The sequence below is a fragment of the Balaenoptera musculus genome, chromosome 7, assembly GCF_009873245.2.
Source record: "Balaenoptera musculus isolate JJ_BM4_2016_0621 chromosome 7, mBalMus1.pri.v3, whole genome shotgun sequence".
In the NCBI taxonomy this organism is placed as follows: domain Eukaryota; kingdom Metazoa; phylum Chordata; class Mammalia; order Artiodactyla; family Balaenopteridae; genus Balaenoptera; species Balaenoptera musculus.
This window is the reverse complement of record NC_045791.1, coordinates 61,574,777-61,587,209: the sequence shown is the minus strand read 5'-3', so window position 1 is coordinate 61,587,209 and position 12,433 is coordinate 61,574,777.

Genomic DNA, 12,433 nt, shown 5'->3' with positions numbered 1-12,433 from the left:
AGATATTTGGTTCAACATTATTCTGGGTGTGTCTGGGAGCGTGTTTCTGGATGAGATGAACATTTGAATCTGTAGACTTGAGACAGGCTGGGACCTGGGACCCTTTGCTGCAGAGCTGCAGTGCTACACCTGGACACACCTCTCCTCCAGCAACAAAATACAAAGAAACTATAAGGGACTAAAAATAACTGTAGGCATGTGCAGTTGGGGCAAATTCTGGACAACAAGATACAAAAAGACCAAAAAACCCAACTGCCACGTCTGAAGAGCTGGGAGCAAAAGCAGGTGTTGGGAGAAAAGCAGGGTATTGCACATTCCTCCTGCATAAAACACCACCAAAGAGGTGGGAAAAACACCTAAGCCTCCCCTCTGGCCCCACTCCTGGACACACCCCTACCCTCACCCTTGGGGAGCAAGCAAGGGAAACTGTTACTTGTTTTCACTCCCCCCTGCTGCAGCAGGGGCCCCAATAAAACCTTGCCTGAATTCCCTGTCTGGCCTCTTATCAATTTCTATTGATTAAGGAAGGACAAGAACCCTGGTCAGTATCAGACTGAGTAGATTGCCCTCGCCAATGTGGGTGATGCTTATCCAATCATTTAAAGGCCTAATAGAATAAAAGGCTGAATAAGAAAGAATTCTCTCTCGCTGACTGTCTTCAGCTGGGACATCAGTCTTCTCTTGCCTTCTGGCTTGAACTGAGACTAGAAGTTACACCATCAGCTTTTCTGGTTCTCAGACCTTGAGATCAGAATGGAATTACACCTGGCTCTGGGCTTCTCAGTCTCTGTAGTCACGTGAGCTAATTCCTTATAACAAAGAAATACCTACCTACAAACATATATACATACATACATACACACATATGCCCTTTTAGTTCTCTTTCTAAGCAATCAGAACCCTGACTACTATAGCCACTTTACCAGGTGCTAAGTTCTGTAAAAAGTTCTTAAATAAGTAAACATGTAAAATACTTAGTCTTTAAACTACGAATAGATCATTGTTGGGAACTTGGTGTGAAATCAATACTACTACATCTTGTTGAGGGTAAAAATATTCCTTAATTAACATATTCTGTGAACCTAACATTAGAAATATTAAAATATATTGTTTAATATTTTAGAATATTCAATAATCAGAAGTGACTAGGTTCTCTTTGGGCAAAGGTATGGGTAAGCAGATAGGTCCAAGAAGCAAAGCAGCAAAGAGATACTCCCATGACAAGGCTGGTCCAACCTTATAGCTTTTGTATAAAATTAGATCAGTGCTCACTAGCATAAGCACTGACCCTTGAAAACAATATAACAAATTTATTTCTGCATTAAATTTATATCATTCCTTCTTATTGCAAAGTAATATTCCATCATATGGATATATCACAGCTTGTTTAAATGTTCACTTGTTGCAGGACATCTAGGTTGCTTCTAATTTGGGGCTATTACCAATAAAGTTACTATGATTATCTTTGTATAGGTTTTTATAATTCTTTATTTCTCTGAGATAATGTCTAGGAGTTCAATTACTGGGTCACATAGAAGTTGCATGTTTAGTTTTCTTTTTTTTAAACAAAACACCAAACTGCTTTCCAGAATGGTTGTACCATTTTACATTCTCACCAGCAATGTATGAATAATTCAGTTTCTCTGAATCCTTGCCATCATTTGATATTATTACTGATTTTATTTTAGCTATTCTATTAGGCGTGTAGTGATATCTTCATTGTGGTCTTAATTTGCATTTCCCCAATAGCTAGACTGTTGAATATCTTTTCATGTGCTTATTTGCCATCACTATATCCTCTTCAGTGAAATGCTTCTTCACATCTTACGTCTATTTATATACTGGATTTTTTAAAATGTTTTCAAAGTTTTTTACATATTCTATGTATCAGTCCTTTGTCAGATATGTTTGCAAAAACTTTCTCCCAGCTTTTTTCTCCGTTGCTTTTTTTTTATTCTCTTAACAGGGTCTTTCCTAGAACTAAAGTTTTATTTTTGAATTTTGATAAGCTCTGTCTTTAGGGATTGTGATTTTGCTGTTAAGTTTAAGAACACTTTGCCTAACCCTAGACCCTGAAGATTTTCTCATGTTTTTTTTCCTAAAAGTTTTAGTGTTTTATGGTTTACATTTAAGTCCACGTGTTCAAGTAATTTTTGTATAAGGTATATAAAGTATTTTGTATAAAAACCTAATCCAAAGTTCATTTTCTTTTTTTTCCTTTTTTTTTCCCCATTAATGTTCAATTACTCCAGCACCATTGTTTTTTAACAACATTATCTTTCCTCCATTAAATCGCTTTTGCACATTTGTCCACAGTTAGTCAGGCATATTTATGTGAATCTATTTCTAGGTTCTCTATCCCTCTGCCACTACCACACAGTCTTGATTGCTGTGGCTATTTAATAAGTCTTGCAATTAGGTAGATAAATTCCTCCCACCTAGTTTTTTTTCAAAATGGTTTTAGCTATTTTAGTTCTTTTGCTTCCCATATATATTTTAGAATAATCTTTTCTATATCTACAAATAATCTTGCTGGTATTTTGACAGGAATTGAGTTAAATATGTATAACAATTTGAAGAGAATGGTCCTTTACTACTATGTTGAGTTTGTCAATCCATTAACATTGTATGCATCTACATTTATATAGATGTTTGATTTATTTCATCAGTGTTGTATAGTTTTCAGCAACAAATCCTGCACATGATATGTTAGATTTACATCTAAGTGTTTCTCTTCTTTTGAATGATTTAAAATGGTATTTTATTTTCAATTTCAGTGCTCATTGTTAGTATACAGAAATGCTATTAATTTTATCTTATATCTTATGTTTATCTTATCTTTTGACCTTTTGTTTATCTTATATCTTTTGACCTTACTGAACTCACTTATTAGTTCTAGAGGTTTTTTGTAGATTCCTTGGGATTTTCTACAAAAACAGCCATGTCATCTGCAAATATGTACTGTTTCATTATTTCCTTTCTAATCTGTATTACTTTTATTTCCTTTTCTTGCCTTAATGCATGGGCTAGAACTTCCAGCATTATGTTGAATAAGGGAGGTGAGTGTGAATATCCTTGTTTTTTTCTGTCTTATAGGGAAGTCTTTCACCATTAAGTATAATATTAAGTGTAGACATTTTATAGATTATCCTTATCAAGCCAAGGAAGTTCCCCTCTAGTTCTATTTTTCTGAGAGTTTTTATCATGACTGTTTACTAAATTTTGACCAGTGTTTTTTCTGTATCAATTGATATGATGATGTGATTTTTTTCTTCTTTAGTCTACCAATATAGTGGACTACATGGATTAATTTTTAAATATTGAAACAGCCTGGTATACCTAGAATGAAACTCACTTGGTAATGATGAATTCCTTTTAGATACTGATGAATTCACGGAGCACTGATTGAAAATGAAGTGTATCTAATTGTCAATTGGACACCTGAACTCCCACCCCCACCCTGTATGACCTTCCACCACTCTCATGTAATAGGTACTTCCAGGACAACAGACAGCTAAAGAAACGGTGAGGCATCTATGGAAAAAGGGGGTATTAAAAGAAAGCCTGAATGCCAACAGTAATATTCCAGTCTCCCCACCCCACCTCCCAAACCAGACCATGCTCCAGTCCATACGCAGATTCTGGCAAACAAGATATACTCCCAGGTTGAAAACTGGAAGATTCTTTTGGTTACTAAACTAAACCAAAGAGGAAAATCCTACCTATACCACCATTTATGTGTTTTTACCATGGAAAATCCTTTTTATCCTATAGTGAAACTCACACACTCAGCAAACACAGCCATGCACATAGAACTTCCAATCAGCTTTTTAGTGACTGACTCTTAAATATAAACAATCAAGAATCACCTGGCATTTAAGGAAATCTGCTGATGTGAAAGACAGAAACCAAATGAAATAAGCAGAAAAATAAAAATTTGGAAGAATCAAGAACAATGCAGTAAGCTGAAGAAAAGTTAAAAGAGAGATAGAAGATATTGCATTCATGAAGAAAGAGAGCAAGAGACCAGAGAAAGGAATATTCAGAGAACAAGAACGAGCTCTTAAAAACCAAAAACATAATAGAATAAAAGATTCAAAAACAGGTTGGAAGGTAATGTTGAGGATATAGCTTAGAAAATTAAAGAAAACAAAATCAGAGAAAGTATGAAAGCAGGAGAGGAAAAATAAGAAAATAATAGAATCAGATGAGGAGTTCTAATATCCATTAACAAGAGTTCCAGAAAACTATTTCAGATCAAATAAACAGGGAAGATATTATTAAATAATAACTAGTATGTGATTAAGACTGGAATAGAAGACAGAAGTTTCAAAGTGCTGACTTTGAGGAAAACATTTAAACTGATATGTTAGCTATGTGTTAAACTATATTAAGACAAGTTTTAGAGATGTAGTAGTATGGAAATGAGTTAACCATAAGAACATAGAAAACTAAGTAAACAAAATAAAATTAGGCAATGAGGGGGGACAGTAAGTTGTATAAGAAAGGAAATTTAATTATAAAATAATATATTGCTTTGCTGTGGAAGACATTTATGCTATCATAATAATGCAACACTAAACATACATTTAACCCAAATGTGATATGGTTTGGGGGGATGGAATGAGGGAAATTGGGAGAAAGTATGGGAGGGGGTAGTGTAAAACTCCATCTTCCGTGGTAGAGTGTTGTATCAATAGATAATGTCTCAAATTGGAAAGCCAAGACTGTATAAATGTGTTTTTGGAAACAGAGCTGTATAAATGTATATAAATTCTCTGTTTTTGGAAACAGAGAGTTTAAAACCAGAAGAAAAGAAAAAGTTACAAGAGTTAAAATTGAAAGCCTGTGGGAAATGGGAATCAGAAGTTGGGGAGGGCTGGAAGAGAGGCCTGGGAATCTCCTCATAAGCTTTGTACTATTGTTTTACTTTGACTGTAGGTATATTTTATTTTGATTAAAAACTAATTTGAACATACAGTTGACCCTTGAACAACACAGGTTGGAACTGCTCGGGTCCACTTACATGCCGATTTTTTTCAAAAAATACTCCAATACCTCATGATCCATTGTTGGTTGAATCCATGAATGTGGAACCATGGGTATGGAGGGCTAACTACTGGACTTGAGCATCTGTGGATTTTGGTATCCATGACAGTCTTGGAACCAATCCTTCAGGGATACCAAGGGACGACCGTATAAGTAACAGTGATCACAATGCACTCTGAAAAAAATTTAAGCAATATAGAGTGGTCCGACCAAAAAAGTAAATTTCTCCCCCTTTCCCACTGCCCAAGGTGATGTATCCTCTCTAGTTGTAAAGTGTGTATACTTCAGGGCATTTTTTTCTGCACATGCAAATGTGCACCTAGGTAAAAGAAATGGCTTGGGGGTAAGTAGTTTTTATGCTTAATTTTGTGTCAACTTGTTTAGGCCATGGTACCCAGATATTTAGTTAAACAGTATTATAGATGTTTCAGTGGAGAAATTTTTTGGATGGGATTAATATTAAATCATTAGACTTTGAGTAAAGCAGATAATGCTCCATAAGGTGGGTGGGCCACATCTAATCAGTTGAAGACATTAAGAGAAAACAGACTGAAAGCCCCAAGGGAAGAAGAAATTTTGCCTCTGAGCCTGTCTTTGAACACAAATTGCAATTCTTTCCAGCCTGCCAGCCTACTTTGCAAATTTTGCCTTTGCTTCCATAGTCATTTGGACCTGTTCCTTAAAATAAGTCTCTCTTTTGATCAATCTTTCTAATTGTGTGTGTATATGCACACGTCCTATTGGTTCTGTTTCTCTGGAGAACCTGACTAGTATAGGAGTGTTTTTAAGGATACATTGAGAATAGACTTGAAAGCTGAGAGGAATGAGTCTGAACTAAATAATACAGGATATGAGCTAAAGAAATCCTCAGACAGAAAACGGAAAAGCAGAGATAAACTGATGAGGTGTTTGTGTGATTGCAGTACAGAGAAATGCATAAAGAGGATCATTAATATGAAGCATATTTGTAATTTTAATAGTAATTTAAGAGATGACATGCTGGTGGTTATGTTCACATTAACACAGCTGCAATTCTTCTTTCAGTCAAGACAAAAACGGAAGAAAATTTTGGAAGAGAAGCTGAAATAGTAGAAAGTAGTAAGGAGTCAAACTAACTTACTCTCAAATCCCTGAAGACAGAGCTGGTTTCAAATCCTATTCTGTCTTGAATTTTCTGTGTTGTCTTGGACAGGTTATTTCATTTCTCAAATATTGTGCTCCCACATGTATAAAAATGGGGATAATTATACTTCTCTCACAAAGTTATGGAGATAATTAAATAGGAGAAGGTATGTGAATGTAAAACCCACATTATGTTGGGCAAGACGTCATTAACGAGTAATGAATATTAGTTACTTCCAGGGAGCACTGTAAAGGACACCAGGTCTTAAGTGACTTTTCCTGGCAGGGGGAGTTTTATTCCTCTCTCATCACCACAGGGGAGAGAGGGGAGAAAAGCAGGGAGGGGAGGAGAGGGGAGGTGAGGGGGAGGATCCTGATTACCAGGAAATAAACCAACTGCCATTTACAAAGCGAATGTAGGTGGAGTGTCCAAGTCAGTGAGACAGAGAGCTTGAGCTACAGGGGCAAGCTAAGAGGACCTGGAGAGAATCTTTTTTGTTCTAGTCCTTGTTTGTCATTGTATGTTCAGTGAAGTTAATTTTTTCTTAGGACTTTCACAGCTGGCACCAGAATTTCTCTTAGGGAAAGAACTGCCTTTGTTCAGGAAGATGTCATGTTTGTGTGCTCTTTCCTTTCCCCCTTAGTGCAGAGCATAGTGGAAAGCAAGATGTCAGAGGACCGGGAAGACGCTCAGCATGGGATGAAGAAAGGGATTTCTCATTTGTCTTTTCCCCTGTAAATAAAAGGAGCAAAGATGGGTAAAGGTCAGAGAGAAGAAGGGAGGAGAGCCAGCAAGATGGAAAGAAACTGGGAAGAGGTGAGAGGAATCAATGAAACCTTCGGTGGTAGAGGGGCCAAGGAAGGACTATCTGATGTGACTGGGCTTTTTAAGGTATTTGTTTTGCAGTGATGCAAATTTGTATCTCCACTGTCTCCCCATTGGACTTTTGTGTGAGGTGGTTGCTAAGAGGGGCTTTCATCTGTACGTTGGTACTTTTGTTCTCAGGAGCATATATTTTGAAGACCCCAGGGCAGAGATTTTGCATGTGCCCCATCATCCTCAAGGAAACTGTTTTCAGTGAATTCACTTTTTCAACCTTATTTTTCACTCCTTTTCAAAGCAAGTATTCTCCTACACCTATTTCTCAGCATACCATCTACCAAACGTCCTTTTTTCATTATCATCAGAGGTATTTCCACACTCTTCTCCTACTTTCTGCTCCCTATTTAATTCCTATCAAAGTTCAGCTCAATAGCCCTTCTTCCAGGAAGTCTTCCTGATTAGTCCATCCCAGATCCAGTCTCCTCTCCACAAATGCCCCCAACATTAATGGCTTTAGGATATGTGTGTGTGTCATTAATTTGATGATTAATCCCTATCTTTTCATATTTATATACCTTAGTCTCTAGACCAGTTCAGGGAAGGGGCCAGTAAACTCAGTAAAAGTAACCAGGAACATCAGAGTGTGCCATTGTTTAATGTTGTAGAGACAGATGACAAGGAAGTTGTCTGAGTCTCTCAAATTTTCAGCTATATGTTTTAAGCAGAATCATTCATAATAACAAAATCTGGTTAATTATCATTTCTTTGAGATTTTATACTAATTCTGTGTCACAATGCTTTGGCTGATACTCCCAAATTAATCTTCATCATAATCACAAGCTACAAAACATGTCATTTGGGAAGGGTAGGACTCGGGCTCCACCAGTGAGCAGAACGGATCTAGTGTGCTTATTTATCAAATGCTTGTTGAGGTACCTCTCAAAAAGCACCCCCCTTTTAGTCCTAAGTGTAGTTTTCTGGGCACAACATATTTTGGCTGAGGGTCTTCAATCAATGTCTCTCACATTTAACAATATGGATGCATGCATCCATCAAATTGTTTTATTGATCGCTCTATCAATATAAAAATAATGGCATTTTGGAGCCAAAAAGCTGTGCACAGAAACACTTTGCTTTGCTTTTTCTTGGTCACTTTTGGTTTCATATGATACTGTTAAAAAAAATCAGTGATAATGACATGCTGTGCTCCCTATGGGACACAGTTTTGCTTCCAGTTTCACTGAGCATTGTTTTGGGGTACCCCTGCACAGCAGTTTACTAGTGCATTACTTGGGAGAAAAATATTCTTGGCCAACTCCAACAAAAATTGCAGGCTACAACTACAGAAATTAAAAAAGACTGCCATGAAAATCAAACACCAGTGTTTTGTAGCATATGAAATACTTCTCTTAACAAAGCACATACACTTTTAACCAGCAAGAGGAGAGGCAGCTTTTTAGAAAGCTATTGCTATCATCTGTGTATCTTGACTGTAGCAATGATCACAGGTAAGTAAAAATGATGACTTCCTTTGTGCCCTTATGAAACTGAGCAGGACCCTGTGGGGCTCCTAGGCATGGAAGCATTTCAAACATTTGGTAATCAGGGAAGGGAGAGGATGCAGAGACAAGGGAGCAGCAGTCAAGAAACAGTAGTGCAGCCTTGGGGCAGGGTCCTGGTTCTGCCTCGAGGGATACACACAACAATATCTTTGAGCTCTTCTACAGAACTAAAACCCCCAACAAATGGAAGATGTTAGCATTCTTCATTCCAGAGAAGATCACAGTTTGATAACCTCCAGAAGCTCATCAGGAGATCACCTGAGGCCAGATTAAAGGACTGCAGGCCCTGCACAGACCTTGATCCTTATCAACAACCCCGCCCTTGAACCATTGCTAGAAAACTCCTCACCAAATCCTCCTGGGTTGGGACACACAGTCTTTCAGGGCACAAGCCTGCTGTGTCCCCCTATGCCTGGCAAATCAATAAAGCGATTCTTTTCTACTTCACCCAAAACTCTGTCTCTCACAGATGTAGAGAACAAACATATGGACACCAAGGGGGAAAAGCGGTGGCAGGTGGTGGTGGTGGTGTGATGAACTGGGAGATTGGGATTGACATATATACACTAATATGTAATATGTATAAAATAGATAACTAATAACTAATAAATAAATAAATAAAATTAAAAAAAAAAACTCTGAGATTCGATTCAGCACTGGTACACAGAGGCTGAGTTTTCAGCATCACTTATAGAAGACAAATGACCAATAGACGGTTGTAGAAAAAACATTTCTAAGGACACTTTTCTTGCCTGTTCCCCTGGGAGGAATCCCTCTGCTGTCAACAACGCAATTGTAACAGCGGTCTGCCTACACACATCTTGACCAGCTGTTTCAAACAGCATACGTGAAAATCATATTGGACGTTTATTAAAATGCAGATTCTTGGATCGCTTTGCAATAATTTCTGTGAATACATCTGGAGTGGGGCCCAAGCACTCATATATTAACTTCAGCCCAAATGAGGAGTTGTGGAACCACACTTTAAGAAACACTGCTTTGGATCTTGGACAACATGGGGCCTATGTTCTCAATGGTGAGAAATGGAAATAATGTTGATGGGTCTCCCGCCAATATTGCTCAGGACTTGAGCCACTCTGGGCTCTGAGGTCGTTAATTGCGTCTGCAACAGCATGCTGCACTAGGGAAGGGTGGGCTCTAATATGAAGATTTCCAGTAAGGGAGGTTCGCTATAACAAGGTCATAGAACTGGCAGTTGATTTGGTACAGAACGTTTGATACTCAGTTTCAAGGCTCCCGTGCAAACTTATAATTATCAAAACAGCAAAACACTTCAGTGCTGAATTTTTGGTGGTTCAGTTGTGTGGATAACTTTCTCTTTAATTAAATAAATAGCGTTTGATGTAAATTGAGAAAGTCTGACTGGGCAGGTTGTTGCAGACATTGAGTCCTCACAATAATGATTAATTTGGGGGGCATTTCAATACATAGGATCGTTTTTAGAATTGGGGCACAGTGCTAGCAGCAGAAGAAGCATCCTAAGATAGTGTGCCTTATGGTCTATTCTCTTTGGTGTAACGAAAGGTCATTGGCCTTGTAGTTGCAGCGTCCTGAGTTTGAATCTTGGTTCTGCCACTTTAGCTTTGCAACCTTGGGCAAGTACTTAGTCTCAATAAAATCTCCTATATTGAGGTTTTTTTTTAAAGGAATCAAAGAAATCCCATATGGAGATGACAAGGCATAGCTGTAGTGAGTTCTCACCCTCTCTTACTCTTACTCCCTTCTTTAGTAATACATTTCCTTTCTTGATTGACAGCATGACTATGTAGCAAGTCATCCAAACTAGAAGGTTCAGGGTCACTTTTAAAAATCCACCCACTTCTTCAAGTTTCTTATCCAATTAGTCAGCAAGTCGATCAACTCTGCCCCTAGAAACCTCATCCACACCATCCGCTCTATCAGGCCTTTATACTTGATGCCTCCTTTATCTAGATTGTTCTTCCCCTTCTATTCCTCTATAGGAGAGAGGGTGATGTCTCTTGCTTTTAGAATGTCACAAAGCCTTTGATCATTCAGTGCTGCACAGGCTTCCTGCGGGTAACAAGGCAGCTGAATGTCACACAGTGCTGTCAGAACCACAGCACTGCACACCTGCACTGCGCCCTATGGCTCAGCTCCTTCTTCAGCTGGATCCAGGCTCTAGGAGTTAGAGTGACCTTTTAACACAAGCTCTGGGTGGAGTCCTGAAGATGGACATGATCTTTAAAGCATACAGTCAATACCTATCCCTGCCCTCTCTTGAGGCTCCTAAGGCCTGTGCAAAACAATGCCCACTGCCAGCTTACCCCCTGGGGCTTACCCCTGAGGAAAGAGAAAGGGAATCACCCATTTCACAGGTAGCTTAGGTCAGATAAAGTGAAGGCACTGTAAAATAAGTGATTCTCAGAAATCAATATATCTGTGATAAATGATGGGCCTAGATATTAAAGAGTACAATTATACAAAATAGAAAGGGATGACTGAAAGGAACAAGAATTTCGTTGCCTTATTCTTGTTGCTGCCAATTCCTAGAACCAAGTTCTAAAGGTTTGAATGCCAATTATTGAGAGCACAATTATATACCTGGTGGTGGCACACTTAGAACAGGCAGGAAAAGAAAAGCAGCACGCACAGGCCCCAGGGACTGGTCCATGGTACCTAGTCAGGAAACCTGTCCTCAACTGGGTTAAACACATTTAGGACCTGACAATGGTTAAGAGATTTATTCAGACTTTTGCCAAATACAAGACAGCCTCATGAGGTTACTACAAGAAAGTGTTCTGGGATTTGGGCGGAGGCATGGATCCTTTTGCAACATCATGACAAGGAAGACTTCCACGACACAAGTTACCTACTGCTTTATTGTTCCATCTTCTTTAAGTTCATCTATGGTCAGAAATGCTGACGCTAAGTAAAGAAATAAGTCCCCTATGAGAGGCTGGAGTAGGTGCAGTTAATCATGCAATTAGAGCTAGAAAAAGAACTAGTCAGATTGTCTAGGAAATAGGGTTCCTTTTCTGAAAATAAAGATTATGAGGACCTGTTTGATATTGTACATTCAAAACACACAGTAACTGACATGGATGGAGCACCTAATTGTGCCAGGCTCATGTAGAGTTACACTACACTCCTGATGAAACCGAGCAGGACCCTGTGGGATTCCTGGGCATGAAGGACTTTCTGTCCCCTGTTACTTGTTTGTAGGGAACAGACTCTAGCCTTCATGACCTTCCCTGAGTCCCAAAGGGCAGATTCAAACAGTTGCTAATCAGGGAAGGAAGGGGATGCAGAGACAAGGGAGGAGCAGTCAGGAAACAATAGTGCAGCCTTGGGGCAGGGTCCTGGTTCCTCCTCAAGTGATGCACATAACAGTATCTTTGAGCTCTTTACGAACCCCGAAACCCCCAACAAATGGAGTTAGCATTCTTCATTCCAGAGAAGACCACCTGAGGCCAGGTTAAAGAAACCAGAGAAGCTCATCGAGAGATTACCTGAGACCAGATGAAAGGAGTGCAGGCCCTGCACTTACCCTAATCCTATCAGCAACCCCACCATTGAACCATTGCTATAAAACTCCTTACCAAATTCCCCTGGGTTGGGACACACAGTTTTCAAGGGAAGGAGCTCGCTGTGTCCCCCTTTGCCTGGCAAAGCAATAAAGCTATTCTTTTCTACTTCACCCAAAACTCTGTCTCTGAGATTCGATTCGGCACTGGTGCACAGAGGCTGAGTTTTCAGCATTACTGACAATCCGTATCTCATTATAGCAACCCTAAAAAATACGTACTACTGCGATGTACATCTTATAGATGAAAAATTTAAACCACAGAGAGGTTAAGTAATTTACCCAAGGTTAAACAGCTAACATGGGGTAAAG